Source organism: Periplaneta americana, chromosome 1 (genome assembly GCF_040183065.1).
Source record: "Periplaneta americana isolate PAMFEO1 chromosome 1, P.americana_PAMFEO1_priV1, whole genome shotgun sequence".
Classification (NCBI taxonomy): Eukaryota; Metazoa; Arthropoda; class Insecta; order Blattodea; family Blattidae; genus Periplaneta; species Periplaneta americana.
Window position 1 is genome coordinate 213,343,541 of NC_091117.1, and position 20,598 is coordinate 213,364,138.

Sequence of the window (20,598 nt, forward strand, 5' to 3'; positions counted from 1 at the left end):
ATTTTGATCATTACTGCCTCCCATTTTCCATCCCTTAATGTTCGTATTTCGTAAAACTCAGTCTTATCTATTGACTAAGGATTAACATATTTCCATATACATATATATTTCCATATATATATATATATAACAGATTATATTTCCATTTCGTACAATATTCTGGTCACGAGACATAATCATATACTTTGTCTTTTCGGGATTTACTACCAAACCTATCGCTTTATTTGCTTCAAGTAAAATTTCATTGTTTTCCCTAATCGTTTGTGGAGTTTTTCCTAACATATTCACGTCATCCGCATAGACAAAAAGCTGATGTAACCCTTTCAATTCCAAACCCTCTCTGTTATCCTGAACTTTCCTAATGGCATATTCTAGAGCGAAGTTAAAAAGTAAAGGTGATAGTGCATCTCCTTGCTTTAGCCCGCAGTGAATTGGAAAAGCATCAGATAGAAACTGGCCTATACGGACTCTGCTGTAAGTTTCATTGAGACACATTTTAATTAATCGAACAAGTTTCTTGGGAATACCAAAGACACATATAGACTACTGTAATATTTGTTTAGTTTTTAGAGGTGACTGTCCAGAGTGCACAAATACTCGGGCGTGCATGTTTACTCTTATGTCCTACCCATTCCTCTGCGACAGAGATAACAGCCGATCTTGCAGCGGTGAGAACTCGCTCTCCTGTACACATTAAGAAAATCCATCTGCCAAAATCCCTGGCGCGACCTATATTTCCGGCGTGACTCCGCCCCTTTGCTTACGTCTTAGAAAGTAAAGGCTCTATGAAGTCTAGGTAGGTAGTATAGTTCGCCATTTTTGTTGTCACATTGCCGAGCTACCATACGAGGAATCTATTTGCCGCACCGTTAAACATTATCATGTCGTAGCTCCTATGATAATAAATCAAACGCACTGTAATTCAGCAAATAATTGAGCGGCAAATAACGTCTTCATGTGTTTTCTGCGAACGCCAACGAAAGAGCCAAAATGGCGGGCGATTATATCAAGTATTTATCGAGCCTTAAGAAATGAATCAGCGAATCACAAGACGCACATGTTTAAATGTAGCCGACCTGCAACGCGATTGGCTGCCGGAAATTAGAGCGACGGGACTTTAGTAATAGTCGTTAAGATGGCTGACGTTAAAACATTCATTGACAATTGACGCGAAGGTAAGAAAACAATACAAAAATCGACAGAGAAACAAAGACGAAACGTACCAATGCTAACATTGTGTGCACAATAAATGTCGCCAAGAGAGCTATTAAGCACTCGCCACGTGGGAACTGTAAGTTTGGCAACTCAACCGTTGTTACCATAGCAACAGGCCTACCACGCTATGTGACATTCAGTTGTTTTTCCGATCGCAACGCTCCTGTCATGTCCCATCATTAAAAAAAAACAAGCATAGTGATGGAGAGACTATATACTTCTTGAGAGGTTTTGTAATCGGGATTTTTAAGACAGTGACTATAATTGATCGTAATTGGTGGTGTCTAACGATTCACAAAGCTTCATTGTATGGGCAGAATCCCAGGACGTGTGCAAGAGAGCCACCGGCGTGGCTCAGTCGATTAAGGCGTTTGCCTGCAGGTCTGAAGTTGCGTTCGGGCGCGGGTTCGAGCCCCGCTTGGGCTAATTAGCCGGTTGGGTTTTTACCGAAGTTTTCCCCAACCGTAAGGTAAATGCCAGGTAATCTATGGCGAATCCTCGGGCTCATCTCGCCAAATACCATCTCGATATCACCAATCTCATCGACGCTAAATAACCTCGTAGTTGATACAGCGTCGTTAAATAACCAACTAAAAAAATCCCAGGACGTGTGCAAGAGTTTCAACCTCGTTGTGGCAGTGTCTACAACGGTTGTACTGCAGCAACATTTTCAACCAATTTAGTGCCATCTTGCCATTCACAGTCACTCATGCACAGATTATATTGAATTACATTTTCACAGATTAGATCATGTTAATTCTGCATTCAATTGTACTTAAAAATAACGAAGGCTTCATTTGAACCCAATAAATTAATCGTATTAATATTTCATCAACAGCAATCTCACTAGAGGTTTTGATTTATCTAGAGAAAATCAAAACTCGAGTGGGATTTAATTGACTATTACACGAAAGTATATAAAGATTAGAAGTAACGAAGTACTCCAATACAATAAAACATTAATTAGCTTACGAAAATACAACTGTCTTCAAATGCATTATTGTACCATCTCAACATTACGCTAGATGGCAGTAGTGTTTTATGATTATGTTTTCTTGTTATCAGTTGTGCCAACTATGGAATCTTCATTGAACTCTGTAGACGGTTACTTTTATTTTATTTTATTGGGTTATTTTACGACGCTGTATCAACATCTAGGTTATTTAGCGTCTGAATGATATGAAGGTCATAATGCCGGTGAAATGAGTCCGGGGTCCAGCACCGAAAGTTACCCAGCATTTGCTCGTATTGGGTTGAGGGAAAACCCCGGAAAAAACCTCAACCAGGTAACTTGCCCCGACCGGGATTCGAACCCGGGCCACCTGGTTTCGCAGCCAGACGCGCTGACCGTTACTCTACAGGTGTGGACAGACGGTTACTAGTCAAGAAGGTTTTGTTGCTTCAGTTTAATTTTTATTAAAACATTTGCATTCCACTTCAATCATCCGGATCCCCGGATCCGGATTAACGTCACTTGACAGATGATTTTCAATAAATCTTAGTATTAAACAATCTCTGATACGTGACTATTCATAATATCATACAGAAGAGGCTACAACAAACATAACCTAAATGATATAAACAAGTGTTAGAAAAGTTTTAATTAGGGATGATTATATAAAGAAGAAATAAAAAATGAACATGAATAATTTTAAAAGAAACAATTATTGAAAGTACAATTTTCAAATTTGAATGTTTTAGTGGTTGGTGGTTCAGTTGATGTTATATTGGACGTGTGTGTAAAAGAAGTGAACTCGTTGATGTACATGGTGTATCCCTCAACTTATTCAGAATTTCTGAATGGTGCTCTTCATATATGACCAGTGATCTTTATTAATTCTTGTTCTTGAATGCCAATGCGAGTCATATTTGAAACTGCTGTGCATCGACTGGAGTGGTTTGTAATTTTATATATATATATTTGACGTCCAGACCAGCGCAGTTTCAAATGTTGGCAAACAAAGAAACAAATGCTAGGGACGCGATAAAATTAAACAAATGCTAGGGACGCGATAAAATTAAACAAATGCTAGGGACGCGATAAAATTGTGCGATAAGCAGCCATGATTGGTTGAAATACGTCCTTTCGTACCGTTTTATTGGTCAAAAGTAGTATGACGTAGTAAGAGTGTAATAGTCATCGTAATTATTATAAATATCATCATCGAGGTTCAAAATTTTGGGTTATTTCGTCTCACTTTCTGAAGAATTTTCAGCCAACATCGTACTTTCACAAGCAGCAGCAATATTGATAATCTGATTGACAAGGGGCGGACCACACTATGTAGAGAAACCAAACGCTAATTTGAAAACTACACGGGCATTTGCAAAGGAAGAAAGCTAAGCATCCACTGCTCTGTAGACAATCGATTCTCGGATCTGCTGGTCTGAAGCCGGACATGTGACAGATTTATTATACGAATTGCTAATGGTTATTGCCGAACAAAATCCTCTAAGCTTAACCGTCCGTGTAATATAGAACTGTGGCTCTTGTTGAAACACTTAACACAGCATTAAACATAACATTTCATGGGGCTGCCATACGGAGAGACCATGCCACATTTAACACGTGTATATACAATGTTCTAGCTCGATTCATTTCAGCACATGGAGTATTCAGCTATTTAAACCTTTGGTGTCATCATGATTATACATTATCTATTCTCAGCAGCTGATTCCACTAGATCCACACTGCATGTTGAGAGATGTACTGTAAACAAGGGAAGAGGAACCTCGATAAATGCAATTTTATGAACATGCTCAGCTTCTGTTACATCGTACGTACGATATTCAGATTTGTAAACGTTTGAGATTCCTGTGCTTTTGGTAACTGTAAGGGAGGACTTCAGAAAAAATGACATTTTCTACATTTTTTGAGATACAGCTTTCATTTTTGGTACGTAATAAAAATCACTAAGTCCAAAATTGTGTTTTGAGTTACAGCGATTTTAAAGTTTAATCAAATTTTAAAAATATATTTTGCCATAATTTAACCAATTTTTTTCTTCTGATTACATCTCCTAGTTAATTTTATCGGCATAAATGTGAAGTTGTTGCCATGTAGATACGCATTATTTCTTAAAATATCCAAAATAATGGACTTCGTCAATTTTGGACTTAGTGACTTCTGTCTGAACGACGACGATATATATTATCTTAGCAATTTAATAGAGTTATGAAAAATTTGACTTTCATTGTACACATATTTTTATAGGTATTTCTTTTAAAGAAAAAAATGGGAAAATTTTCAGAACTCTCTTCATAGTACAAATTTATTTCATCAGTGTGAATATTTTTATACAGCATTACTGCTATGCTAGGAAGGGAACTGTGCATTCATTTTTCTAAATTAGCCCAGATTAAAGAGGAAAAAATAATTTGTGAAATAACCACAAATTATTTTAAATTCTCTTCTTTATGTCACATAAATATATATCTTTTTAAAGTTGGAGAGTTAGAAAAAAAATCATGCACAAAATTGTTGAGCATTGTATAGTGAATAAACAGAAAAAATTACCTTCTTAGCAACAAAATTGTAGAAGGCTTAATGATTTGAAGATAAATACACAACATACTATGGCACTTTAAGAGCTCGAATCTTTAATTATGACGTCATTAGGGTTTTGAATCTTTTACGCCCTTGGAACTTTGAAAACATGTAGAATACATAGTCAATATTAAAAGTTTAGAGAAAAAAAGTAAATAAAATATACAGGGTTGAAAAAAGTTTAAAATATTCTCCGTGTTACTGTTGTAGCGTAATGGTGCATTTCGGGCTGGTATTCGTGAGGTAGTCCATTCAAACAAAATGTAGTGCTTTCTATGTTTTTTTTTTGTTTTTAAGAGAGAGAGAGAGAAAATATAATTGCTCCTGTCACTTTTATAATCTTTTAGTAATTAACATCAGGTTCATGAATGTATTATGCCATGATTTTATCATGATTTATTATGACATTATGGTTGCAAAGGGAAAGAAAGAAAGAAAGAAAGAAAGATTATATCCTCAACAAAAATATCTTTCGTGGCATAAACAAAAGAAACTTACTGGCGTCTGCCTTAGAAAATTGAAACAATTGAAAGTTAAAAAAAACAAAACAAAAAGCCATGATTCAATATTTAGTCCATCTTCCTCCCATCTCGATCACATCTTGCAGTCAAGTGGGCATGGAATCGACTAGTCTTTTCAGTTCTCAACCACGGCATCCCAGGCATCCTGGACAACCTTCCACAAATCATCAGGACGTCTTGGAGAGGGATTGGGCATATGCTTCTTTATTTCTGATCGCTTAGCTCTTAACACCCTCTTATTCTGTAACTATTAGAGTAGGATCGTGATTTTTGTCCATCTCGGTAGAAAATATAATAAAGAACCTTTTATCCCTCTGGTGTATTTCAATAGCGTGGACGGTTTTCATGTAAATTTAATGTAAAGATCACTAATTTGAAGTCACTGACCGATGCGACCAGCTTGCAACATTGTAGCACAGTCTAGTATATACAGTCGCGAAGCTCAATACGTAGTAAATATGCAAACATTAGATAGTTGCTCACCACTAGGATCGCTATTATCGCCTCATTACAGGCAATGCAAAATAGTACCGTCACAGTCTATTGTTTCTAGCACCCTCAAAACTCAAACTTCGTGACTGTATATAGTAGACTGTGATTGTAGCCAGAATTCGGAAATGCATTAACCCTGCATTTAATCACAAAACGTAATACAGGTTTTCTATTTCCTTAAGTGCACACGATCACCCCTTTCAGTCTGCAGGATTGATTATTTCACTTTTATCAAACTTCTTATGTTGGGTCCAACAAATATTCCTTCTTTCAGTTTAACCTCAGAGAGAAAGGAAAATTTAGAAGTTACATATTTAAAAAAAAATCACCATCTTCATACAATGCTTTCACAAACTGTTTCATTATTCCCAGTTTAAGTGAAGAGGCGGCAAGATGATCTTTCACTTCACCAGACATTCTCTAATGATATTTTTCTTCTGCGTACTTCTATACAACTCTAGAAGTATCGATTATTTCACAGTCGTTCGTGTTCAGTCACTTTACGATAGATTATATCGATTACGGGCGAAATTTAAATATAGCGCAGTTAAGGAATTACATAAAAACTGTGGGTGTTTGATGAAAACGCATTTCATTTACCGGAGAGCATGAAAAAGCCATTCAAAAGCGCCAAAATATGGCAACTCTGCGTAATAATAGTTATTTATGGCACTTGTGAGGTAAGTGCATCTTTATTGCACGAGTGGAAAGATTTAAGCACGAGGCGTCAGCCGAGTGCTTAAATTACACGAGTGCAATAAAGATCACGCTCACAAGTACCATACGTAATTTTATCCATGACCATAACGAAAAACTATGTTTTATAAAAGAAAATATGTTGAAAATAAGTCCTCATGTAATCACATACCATGGCATGGATTTTAGAATCAATACGTTACTAGGTAGGTCATGATGTAGGAGGCCATGATTAGTAAAAATTGGTATCTAAGGCGTTGGATAAATAACAAATTATAATTAATTATATAATTTTAATATACATTTTTTCACTTTAAACGTGTATTTTCGTCTTTTTGAAGTTTCAGGGATTATTTAGAAGTGTTCACGGAACTAATGTGATTAAAATAATTTCACATTTTACTTCTGTAAACTTAAGAGGAATATTAAAACTTAATTAATCATCGTGTCTCTTTAACTCAGTTGGCTAACGCGTGTTGTTTTAAAATCCTATAAACCCAACTTCGTAGGTTCAAGTCTCCTCGCATCCCAAAAGGTAAATTATTACAAAATTTTAAAAAGATGCATATTAGATATGGATGTAAGTTCCTTAATGTAAAAATTACGACTTAGCAGATAGAGAAAAGAGAAGGAGATTGAGTGTATGTATATTTAAGAAATTGTAATAAAGAAGTAGAGGTAGTAACATCTTGAGTAATAGTTGAATGGAAAAGTATACGTGTGTACCCGTGTACTAGGAAAATACTAATGAACTGTGAGATAAAGTTCAAACTGTGAGGTAAAGTCTTTATCTCACTAGTGAAATAAAGTAATGTTGAATAAAAGCCTACTTTACAAACGCAAAAGTATTTAGTAAAGGCATGTTTTTCGTTATGGTCATGGATAAAATGCCTGTTTCGTCAACTTCGCTGTATTGGTTGTCATAGAAACTCGAACAGTTACATTATATCACTCATTACAGCAAATAAAGCACAAAACCAACGAGGATGTATAAACGCTTTACTCTCTGTCATGTCTTCAAATGTTTTCATATTTTTCATAGCAGGGACTTGCAATTCAATTAGCCACGGTTTAGTTACCGCATATAACAACAACAACAGTAACCGAAGCGTAAATTATCGGCATGGTACTCGTGATAGACTACAGGCCTTCATGTTAACTCAAATATTTAATCGCACACTTTACGGTACGATGATGCCGATCATTCATGGTTCATGTGTTATGTGAGTGCATGTAATGGTTATCGATGGCTGTCTTGCACGTTGCAGTGTGTTGCCCCTGATTATGTGGTATTTAATCCCGAAGGCCCTCAGATTACAGGGATAATCCCCATTAAATCCCCCACGAGAGTGGCTCTAAATATACGTACATTCCATGTCGACGTGATTAACAGGTTTTGTTGCACGTCCATGTGAGGTTACCGTTGTGTTTTAACTGTAATCGTAGCTCTGTTACTGTATCACGAATGAAGACGGAAATTAGCACCTCAGTTCAGTTAAGGTAAGAATTTATATAGCTAGAGATTCCTTTATATGAAAAAAATTTATGGGCTATTCCATCTCAAATCGACCGAAATATATAGAGAAAATTGACCTTGCAATTTTTAAATACAATGAAACTTTTTCTGTCCGTAGACAATTGTGATGCAATGCTTCGTGCAAAGTTTGAGGCATCATTTCATTATCATAGAATGCCAGAAGATCAAGTGATAAAATCTTGAGTCATGAAAATTTGTCGACCCGTTAAAGATTTATATATGGCTAAAAATCAAGGTGCATACAGGGGGTATCAGGAGGAATGTAAATACTTCAGGATAATGCAGTTTTAGTTAACATACATCCATTTAACCTGATGTACCTACTTCCGAAGTCTAACGGTTGAGAAGAAATTAAGTTAGAATTTATAAAATAATTATATTACCGGTTGTTCTGTATGGTTGTGAAACTTGGACTCTCACTTTGAGAGAGGAACATCGATTAAGGTTGTTTGAGAATAAGGTTCGTAGGGAAATATTTGCGGCTAAGAGGGATGAAGTTACAGGAGAATGGAGAAAGCTACAGAACGCAGAACTGTACGCATTGTATTCTTCACCTGACATAATTAGGAACATTAAATGCAGACGTTTGAGATGGGAGGGGCATGTAGAACGTATGGACGAATCCAGAATATGCATATGTATGTATGTATTTATTCACACTGCAATGGGTATATACCCGGTGGCAGTGGTAACTAATTACACTCAATAATGACAATAATAAACTTATTAATTAAAATACAATTAATGATAATACTAATAATTAATACTAATAATAATAATAATAATAATAATAATAATAATAACAACAACAACAACAACAGGGAATATACTAAATTAAATGAAACGATCACTTAAAATAACATTTGAAATATTCTAATTTGTATCTTAAAACTAAGATCGAACTAAAACCCACGAGTATATGTTCATATCTGCACAAGTACCTTTCAACATTACACTCATTTCGCTGTCAAGTCACTCACTGCACTGGAACTACGACACATTTCACTGATTCTATCCTGATTTCACTAACACTTCAAAAACATTTCACTGTTCAAATACTTTGCACTGCCACTATAACCTATACAGCTTCACTGACAGGAACACGTTTCACTTACACAGCACACTTCACTGACACGACATACTTCTTCACTGATACAACACACTTCACTGACACAACATAATTCTTCACTGATACAACACTTCAATAACAACATATCATTTACACCCTTTAAGTACTGTGTATAATTACCGTCTATTAGTAAGGTCCTTAAGCCTATTTTTAAATACATTTTTGGTTGTTGGTAAAGCCTTTAGTAAGTCTGCAGGTAAAGCATTCCAGTCCCTGATAGTACGATTGAGAAAAGAAAACTTTCCAGAGTGTTAGTTGGGAGGCCGGAGGGAAAAAGACCTTTGGAGAGGCCGAGACGTAGATGGGAGGATAATATTGAAATGGATTTGATGGAGGTGGGATATGATGATAGAAACTGGATGAGCATTGCATGGGATTAGGCTTATGTGAGGGCGGCAATGAACCTGCGGGTTCCTTAAAAACCATGAGTGAGTAAGTGAGTGAGTGTGTATTAATAGATGCGAAGCCGTTTGGTCAATTGCAATGAAATGAATTCAATTTGTAGCACTCCTTCAGCTCTGCAAGTTTCATTACGATCTGTTAAAAATCTGGAAGTCAGAAATCTTACTAAAATTCCGTCTTAAAACAGATATAATTATATGGGCTATTCCATCTCAAATCGACCGAAATATAGAGAAAGTTGACCTTGCAATTTTTAAATACAATGAAACTTTTTCTGTCCCTAGACAACTATGATACAATGCTTTGTGCAAAGTTTGAGGTATCAGAACTTCATGTGTTTAAATTAAACATATTTTAATTTATCGTATTTTCATAAAATCAGCAACTTTAAACTGTTGTGGCTCCGAAACCCTTTTACCCAATGATCAAAGTCATGGTTTATTTTGATGCTGAAAAGTTAAAGTTTATATTGACATGTAAACAGTTTTTCTTACTTTTTATGGAAATGGAGAAATTGAGATTTTTCTTAATTAAGACACCTTTGCCCACGAAAAAATATTTTTAAAATATATGGTTGGATTCCGCATTGAAAGTACAAATAAACACGTATTTTTTTACTGGTGCAACGTTAATAAGAAAGTATTGAAAAATCAAATAAAGAAAATAAATAGTACTCGCGTGAGCTAACCAGCTGACTGTGAGGCGGGAGCTAGCCTAGGCAAGCAAGGCCAGGAGATATAAACACGTGATGTTTCGTCTAGTAGCGCATAGCTAGGCTAGCTTTGTCACAGGTTTTCATAAACACAGGAGTAAAATGACGCCCAAAGCTCGCTGATCTTCATCTCTTGGCCAGTGCTTGCTGTGTTGCGCCGTTCAAGACCAGGCGTGTGAATATAATTTATTTAATACCCTCGAAACTTATTGCCGAGCCACTAAGCAAACAATGCCGAATCCCTCTTAATAATGCAAGGTTTTTTCTCAATATTTTTTTACATTTTTACAAATGGGCAAAAAGCCTAAAAGCAAGTAAAATCAGATTATCTGTCTCTCTGTATACAATAAAAATAAGTATTACTTCTTATCATAACCTACCAAATGTCAGCTTCAAAATGAGCTCCCGTTCAATGTTCTGCAGTAAATGGTTCCAGAGTTCTGAGCGCTGAAAGAGGCTTGTTTTTCTAAAATACGCTAAATTTGTCGCCCAACAATACGAAAACCGTTTGACTTTCGATAGTATATTTTTGCAAATGCACTCTCCTCAGCACCTGGTATAAATAGGGAAAAAATTAGAGTATAAAAAAATGCGAGGTTTTTTACTGATCGATTTCATATGGAATAGCCCGTATGTAATAAAATAATATTTACCAGCTGTTGCGGAGCAGCATTGGAACTTGGGTTCGAGTCCCATTTGGGCTGCTTACTAGGTTGAGTATTTTTTTTTTCGAGATTTTTCCCACCTGTAAAATATGTCATGTAATCCTAAGGAGAATCCTCGATCTCATCACGTCAAATTCATCTCACTATCGCAAATTTCATTTACGCTAAATAACCTAGTAAAGAGTCGTTAAATAACCAACAAGAATATAATTAAATAATATACATCTATTGATAACTGTTGTGAACTATTCAAATGACCACTGTGATAAATCAAATCGTCAGAAGTAGATAGGTAGGTGGATAGATAGGTAGGTAGGTAGGTAGGTAGGTACGTAGGTAGGTAGATAGATAGATAGATAGATAGATAGATAGATAGATAGATAGATAGATAGATAGATAGATAGATAGATAGATAGATAGATAGATAGATAGATAGATAGATAGATAGATAGATAGATAGATAGATAGATAGATAGATAGATAGATAGATAGATAGATAGATAGATAGATAGATAGATAGATAGATAGATAGATAGATAGATAGATAGATAGATAGATAGATAGATAGATAGATAGATAGATAGATAGATAGATAGATAGATAGATAGATAGATAGATAGATAGATAGATAGATAGATAGATAGATAGATAGATAGATAGATAGATAGATAGATAGATAGATAGATAGATGAATTTAATGTCATCCAGCGATTTACAGCCATAGACAACGTCAGAGTAGATACATATAATACATGGCTACTACAATGTGAATAAATGTAAGAATAAAAAAATAAGTATACAATCACCAGATAATCACAAAAACAAGTTAAAAGTTTTAAAAGAAATAGTGTAAAATCAGGTTAAAATGTACAGATTTGTCAATTACATGAGGTTAAAACAAGTAGTATCTAAAACGTAATATTGCTAAAATCATTGACACTGTAGATTGGATTTGCCATAAGTCCTTCTCACCATCCTTCTGAAAGTAAAATATGACGTGTTTCTTATATGCAATGGTAAAGAGTTATAAAGTTTATAAGATATGGAAATAAAACTATTGCTTGTAGTACTATATTTGTACTTGGTGAAATATATGTCAAGTCTGGAACGGGTAGAATAATTATGAATGGATGAACAAGTAGGAAGATTATGCACATTACGCTTAACATACAGAAGGCAATCGAGAACAAACATTGACGGCAACGTAAGTATTCCTAGTTGTACAAAAAGTGGTTTGCAATGAGTTCTAGAAGAGACACCACAAATAACTCTCACTGCTCTCTTTTGAAGAATAAACAACTTAGAAACCGAAGTATGGTTGCCCCTCAAAAGCGTCCCGTAACTTAAGTGACTGTAAATATGGGCATAATAAACTGTAAGTAAAGAATTTATAACATAGATAGTGTACACACACGAACATACAAACAAACGATATACCAGTACTCTTTTCTAGGCGAGCTCGCAAGCAATATGAACGTTTGATGTTAATAATAGTGTTGTTGATCGATCAAAATATTTTATCGTTTAACTATTTGAATATAATCGATTAATCGATAGGTTAATTCAGTTTTGATCGAGTTGAAAGAATGTTTTAATATACTGTAATACACGATTATTATTAAATTTAACTTCTGTTCGGTGATAAGCATAAGTATTAAATGTTGTATATATGTATATATTGTATCGTTATATTACAAAACAACTATTTTAATTACTTACTAACATATTTATTATGAGGCTTAGAATTTTTGTGTCAATTCTCCGGGAATTTTTTAGACAAACATAAATAACAAAAAGTATGAAGACTCACCTAGTTAATACCGCTTCATCCATGATTTGAAACATGTGAGTGCATTCACATGCTCCGAATTAAGTGCCGCTCTACGTTTGGTAACAATGTTTCCTGCATCACTAAACACGAAAAAAATTTTTTTTCTGTCAAGCACTTCTCCACGATCGTTCAATTTAAATTTATTAAACGTCTCAAATACTCATATGACATAATGGAGTTTTTCACAAACCGAAGAGAACTGATTTTTTTTCTTTATCAAACTAAACATACAACCTTCATATACAAACTCAGTACAGAAACGACAAGCCACATTAGTAGAATCTGACCCGTCTAGAGCATGGAATTTATCCATGATGAATAATTTTATCAACACCCTGTGTTTTGAATCATGTTACATATAATCGCAGAAATTTCACCATATGTCCGCCTACTATGAAATTCAGAAAGGTCCCCATATGGGCTCAAGAATTTGAAAATCTCGACCGAATAGACTTAACAACAAATGGGTAACTACAGAAACAAAATTGCAATTAAGTTCGCAAATGTTCTACGAATTGTGTATACATAGAAGTGAAATAAATTGTACAACCCACACAATGGTACCAGCGTAGCATCACCATTTCTATTTCAAATGTATTTTCGTTTTACAGACTTGAAATTACACAATTTCTTATCATTAAGATTGCATGTTACATATGTGCAACCGTCTTAAAAGTTTGTTGTTAAATTATAATCTGTAATCGATACATGGGTGGCACTCCACTAGCAGGCAGACTGTAGTTCATGTATCAGGGATCACAGAGCTCACGTCACCGGCAAGTATATAATCTGTGCAGAATTACGTTACATTTCAGACTGTACTCAGGGTATTATAGTATCGTTAAGCCACGTATTCAATGCTATTTCCACGGAATGAACTAAACGACTCTGAGTTCTAGAATAGTCTCTCTTAATTGGTTTCATATGTACGCTGTAACCTAATGATAGTGTTACATAAATCGACGACTGCAGAAAACATGTTTATTCTCTGTTCTCTTATTGTTCCATTAAGGGCAAATAAAACGTTGGTTACAGATCTAAATATTTCTCTATTCTAGCTGCACACTTCTATTGTCGTTGTTCCTGCAGTAACTCCTATGTGCAAAATATGAAATTTTTCAGTAGGAAGAAAAACACGTTTATTCATTCTATAGCAGTAGTGCATAGGAGATTGTGAATTGTCACATTTTCGAAAGAAAGAAATATAATAAAATTAAACTAGTTGCTTGTGCAGCAAGTGCTGCAAACTAAGTTCATTAGATGTTCAAATAAAAAATTTTCAGATTTATTTTCAATGAAGAATACCAGACATTTTGAAAGTTATTTGCTTCCGTAATAATGAAACATACTCCCTCTGAATCGTTTTTTATGCCAAATACTTTTTCTTGAACTTATCCACCTTCAGTTTTTGAGTTTAAACGCGAAAACACAAGTAGCAATGTCAGGACGATCAATGGGTTTTTCATATGGAAGTAAAGCAATAGCTACTTCATGTCATTGTGGATTGTAGATGAAAGTTAAAAAGTCAGGTTTGCTATGCTTTCGAATAATAGACATGGCATCTTAGCAGCTATAGCAGCTGCATGTAGAGCTTGAAATGTAGAGGGTAAAATCATTTTATCCTGCTAAGAGATCTTGCTGAAATGATCGGGAGACTACAAACTACAAACTTTTGTAGGCCTCTTATTTTATCAGTAAGTAATACCTTTTGGTCTTTCCTTAGGAACTGTAATTTTTGCGCTCTTTCGAGCCAATACTGAAGAGAATGACGCATATAAATATCTACACCATACCGCCATTAAGTACATGAAAAAGACCCAACCCCATTTGACGATTAATAACTATAAAAATATTTGATTTGTAATAACAATATTATTATTTTACGTAAGTTTTGTACCACTCAGTAAATTATAGAAATGGTGATCTAATTTAAGATATTATATAACCCCAAAACGTTTCACTTTCCTATCAATATAACATTAATGTGCATAATTCATGAAAAATAGTCATATCATGGCATTAACTATAATAATATTTCATTTATAATGGTAATAATGCCATCAAACAACCTAAAGTTTTGTAGATTTTAGTATCCAATACACAGCTGTACTCAGAAAATTACACACCGCAGAATCAGACCTATAAATTATTTTTAGTAAGTCTTGAAATCTTTAAATAACCAATTGAATTTGAACTCTATGTCAACAATTCTGCAAGTCATGGCCTTCGTGCAATATCCTATTGTTTATTGTAGTATGTGTTTTGTTTTATTCTGAAAAGCAATTAGTTCTCAAAACTGACGAAAGATGGATTTTGGAAAATAGGAAAATTATGTAGGAAAATTAACGCTTCACTGAAAGTTACTATTTTTCTGAAAATCTTTTGATGCCACACTTCAAAATGACGAGTCATTCATTAAAATCCGTTCAGCCATTTTCCTGTAATTTCCATTACCAGTTCAAATTATATATATACTAGTGGCTTGTGCAGCAAATGCTGCAAACTAAGTTCATTAGACGTTCAAATAAACATTTTTCAGATTTATTTTCAATGAAGAATGCCAGACATTCGGAAAGTTATTTGCTTCCATAATAATGAAAGATACTCTCTCTCGAGCCAATACTAAAGAGAACCACGCATATAAATATCTACACCACACCGCCATTAAATATATGAAAAAGACCCAACCCCACTTGATTAATAACTATAAAAATATTTGATTTTTAATAATATTATCTTATGTAAATTTTATAGCTTTCAGTAACATATACTATATATATATATATATATATATATATACTATATAGCCGCCACTCAGTAAACTATAGAAATCAAAATCTAATTTAAGTTATTCTCCACATCTACTTCTATAACCCCAAAACGTTTCACTTTCATATCATCAATATAGCATTAATATGTGTAATTAATGAAAAATAGTCACATCACGGCATTAACTACAATAATATTTCATTTCTAATAGTAATAATTTCATCAAACCGCCTCAAGTTTTGTAGTTTTTAATATCCAATACAAAGCTGTATCCAGAAAATTACATACCACAGAATCGAACCTGTAAATTATTTTTAGTAAGTTAAGTTTTTAATAACCAATTTAATTTGAGCTCTAAATATGTCAGCATTCATGCAGATCATGGCCTTCGTGTAATATTGTTTACTGTAGTGTGTGTTTTGTTTTATTCTGAAATGCAACACGGCCGACTTGATGCCCGCTTCGCTTCTCCTGAATGCAATTAGCTAGTTCTCAAAACTGACAACAGATGGATTTTGGAAAATAGGAAAATTATGTAGGAAAATTGGCATTTCACTGAAAACTACTATTTTTCCGAAAAACTTTGGGTTCCAAGCTTCAAAATGAGGGGCCATTTATTAAAATCCGTTCAGCCGTTTTCCCGTAATTTCCATTACCAGTTCAAATTATATATATACTAGTGGCTTGTGCAGCAAATACTGCTGCAAACTAAGTTCGTTAGACGTTAAACATTTTTCGGATTTATTTTCAATGAAGAATACTTGTCTTTTGATAGTTATTTGCTTCCATAATAATGAAACATACTCCCTCTGAATGGATTTTTTTAGGCCAAATACTTTTTCTTGAACCTATCCAACTTCAGTTTTTGAGTTTCAACGCGAAAACGCAAGTATCAAAGTCAGGACGATAGCAGTAGCTATTTCAGGTCATTGTGGATTGTAGGCAAAAGTTAAAAAAATGTCAGGTTTGCTAAGCTTTCGAACAATAGCATTTTCGTATAGCTGCTGCATGTAGAACTTGAAATGTAGAGCGTAAAATCATTTTATCCTACTAAGAGATCCTGCTGAAATTATCTGGAGAATACAAAATTTTCTAGGCCTCTTATTTTATCAGTAAGTAATACCTTTTTATCTTTCCTTAGGAACTGTAATTTTTGTGCTCTCTCGAGTCAATACTGAAGACAATGACACATATCAATATCTACACTACACCGCTATTAAGTATATGAAAAAGACCCAACCCCACTGGGTTAATAAGTATAGGCCTAAACATATTTGATTTTTAATAACAATATTATTATCTTACGTAAGTTTTGTAGTTATATATAGCAGCCACTCAGTAATAGAAATGAAGATCTAAATTAAGATATTCTCTACATTTACTTACATAACCACAAAACGTTTCACTTTCATGTCATCAATATAGCATCAATTTTATGTACAATTAATGAAAAAATAGAAGCATCATGATATTAACTATAATAATATTTAATTTCTAATGGCAATAATGTCATCAAACCACCTCAAGTTTCGTAGATTTGAATATCCAATACACAGCTGTACTCAGAAAATTATACACTGCAGAATCAGTTCTTAAAAACAAATTGAATTGAGCTTTACATATGTCGGCAATCCTGCAGGTCATGGCCTTCATGTAATAGCCTATTGTTTATTGTAGTGTGTGTTTTGTTCTGAAATTCAATCAAGTCGGCCGTGATTGAATAAAATAATTCTCAAAACTGACAACAGATGGATTTTGGAAAATAGGAAAATTATGTAGGAAAATTGACATTTCACTGAAAACTACTACTTTTCCGAAAAACTTTGGATGCCAGGCATGAAAATGAGGGGTCACTCATTAAAATCCGTTCAGTCGTTTTCCCGTAATTTCCATTACCAGTTCAAATTATATATATATATATATATATATATATATATATATATATATATATATATAGATGTCACATAGGAGTTAGTGCCAAAACAACGACGATATATTTTTATTAAGGATTGATATACTGATCAAAATATGACCTTTCTTTTTGTGGAAGCTGAAATACTGACGCTGTTTTACAAACGAAAGTGTGCTATGAAATAAAGCAAGTGTGTGCTAACTGAACAGTTGAAAGAGTCGCCTAGAATCAAACTGCACTATCAAAAAATCTGATTTGTCAGAAAGACGAAAAACTAGTGCAGTTACACTCGACACAGTGATTTTACTACCAAAGTTAAGGCAGACAAATTTCAGTTTGACTCCAGACGAGCATTTTATCACATTTCCTACATAATCCTGCATTAAAATATACTTTAATTCCAGATTTCATAATTTGGAGAAAGTTCAGTTTGATCCTAGGCGACTGAAATGTTATAATTTGGAAAAAAGATACGTCACCACCATGTGTCCGAAATTAGAGACACGGAATTTTCAACTTTGCCTCGATTCTGATATAATTCACAGTGATAGGTCTAACTTTTTTTATTGATTAAAAAAATTCATCTTTCTCATAGCTGGTGGCAAAAATAGTTTCCATTTGAACATCGCGGTCTGGGATAGCGTGGGCATGTTTAAATAACAGGGATATCCTGAACTAGCACCAACAGATAGCGTGCGTGTACTTTGAGGGATGCGCTTTGCGAGTGCATTTGTTTTCCGTTACAAGATATAAACATTGAAGATTTACGTAGTGTATTTGTACTAGTGCTGCTTATGATTAGGTTTTCTCCGGAGCGGTTGTTTGCGCGCTTTCGATCGGAGACCTCCGGTTATCTCCGATTGATGCCGCGCAGGTTGTATATGTGCTGTGGCGCAGACATACACTTTCCGCTGAGCATTCCTTTAATCGGTTCAGGTAGTGATTCGAGTCCGCTGACGTCCGCGTATCTTTTAAAATAAGTTCTGATTTGTTGTTGTTTATTCTCTCTTTTATGTTAATCTCTCTCTCTTTCTTCGGCTCTTTTTTGTGTTGCTTAAAGTGCTACGTTAGCTGACAGATTTTTTTTCTAGTTTTGAAATTCATAGTATATGTGGAAAGCCGTATTAGTTTTATGTCATTGATCAAATTAATAACATTCAATCTAACTGCAAAACTAACGCAGAAGTAAAGCTTTTCAGTAGCTAATGTAAACATTTAGGACCATATTCATAGACATTCTTAGCGCTGGCTTTCGGTGGATGATCAGCGAACTAACGTTTTTCGTATTCATAAAACAGTGTCAGCGATATGATATGATATGAATCCTGTTTAGCACGCTCGTAGCGCGGGCTAGCGAAATGTCTATGAATACCACCCTAATACTTTAATTCTCCTAGAAACTCTCGTTTAATCGCAAACAGGGTTTGTCAATTATTATTCTAATCGGTTTAGTTAACGTAAAATATATTAAGGGAGCTTCAGAATGAAACAAAAGAAACGTGGGCTATCAATGGGATGAAGTTTACTGTCCAACATAATTTATTCAGATTCTTCACCGGACAGGATTGTGATTATTGTGTTAAAGGGTGTCAGTATTTGAACTGCCTCTTCTAAAACGCGCCACTCTTACTCTGTAATAAACATATAATTGGGTATAAACTTAAGGATAATTGTAATACCAGATGTTTCTTTAGTTTCATTCACAAATATTTTAATCCAAACAGTAAAATATAACTCAAGTTGTCTAAACAGTAAAATATAACTCAAGTCGTCTTGTAAATATTTCATTTGTTCTTTATTGCCTCGAAAGTTACGTTTTAGAGAAATTTCAAGACTTTTTTTATAGACTGTGAGCCTTTGGGAACAATACACTAAAACAATTTAAAAAGAAATGGTATCAAATGTTTTGCGTAATTGATTTCATGAAGTTCGCGATTGTGCGATCGCTTCAAATGGTCTAACAAATTCGAAGTTCCACCACCCTTAGAGTAAATTAGCCCACAAAGTTTACAGTGTGCGACTTTATTATTACCTTCAACTAAATTAAAGAATTTCCATGCGACGGATATCCGATTTGGTGCCATTTTATTCCACTCACAACTACCGTCAGTCCGTACGCGCCGGTCGTCCTTGAGCTAACTGTCGCTTCTCTCCGAACCCCCGCATCCCTCCGTATGTCCCCTGTTCCACCTACGGTAGTACCGGAGATCACCGGTGGAGAGCTTTATTCGTAATCTCCGATTACTCCGCGGTTGTAGTCACCCCGTTGAGCAGCACTGATTTGTACAACTGTCAAAAGAAAAAGTGGCCGCTCTCCTGAAACCAAGTTCCCTTCGGGTATCTTCGCTACAATTCGGAGACAGGCGATGTTACATGTTGTTGCACCACGTTGCCTGATATCTACAGTTATAATTGAAGTATACTGTGTGTTATTCGATAGCATAATGGTAGCGTTCAGGCCTCTTATTCATGAGGTCCTGCGTTCGACTACAACCTCGTGCTTTTTATGTCCTTTTTTTGTTCTGTTTTTGATAGAGACAAACTAAACATAATGGCGCCTTTCTCTTTTATGATTATTTCAGTAATTAACATCAGGTTCATTAATATATTATGCCATGACTTTATCATTATCATTATGATATTGTGGCTGCAAATGGAAAGAAAAAAGATTTTATTCTCAATAAAATATCTTTCGTGGCATAAACATAACAAATTTACTGGCGTCGGCCTTAAAACATTCAAACAATTAAGCGTTCAAAAAACGAAACAAAAAGCCACAATTCAATATTTAGTCTATCTTCCTTTTATCTCGATCATCTTGCAGTCGAGTGGGCATGGAATTGACTAGTCTTTGCAAATAGCGATTGTTCTTAGACACGATATTCCAGGCATTCTGAACATACATACATAAATGTTCTGTCCATGGGTAGGTCTTTCATTGCAAACCCAGTAATCTCCAATCTTTCCTATTTTCTGCCTTCCTCTTAGTCTCCGCATATGATCCACATATCCTAATGTCGTCTATTATTCTTTTCAACCAGAGACCCAACCAGTTACTTTTTATCTTTCTAATCAGTTTCAGCATCATTCTTTCTTCACTCACTTTTTCAAACACAATTTTATTTCTTATTCTGTCTGTCCACTTCACACGCACCGTTCTTCTCCACATC

General features: G+C 34.7%; 1 protein-coding gene across 2 annotated transcripts in view; it reads left to right on the forward strand.

Moving 5' to 3' along the window:
- Positions 1–20,598, forward strand: part of nAChRbeta2 (nicotinic acetylcholine receptor beta2) — a 331,852-nt gene that overhangs the window by 51,586 nt on the left and 259,668 nt on the right. The gene's annotated exons all lie outside the window — the stretch shown is intronic.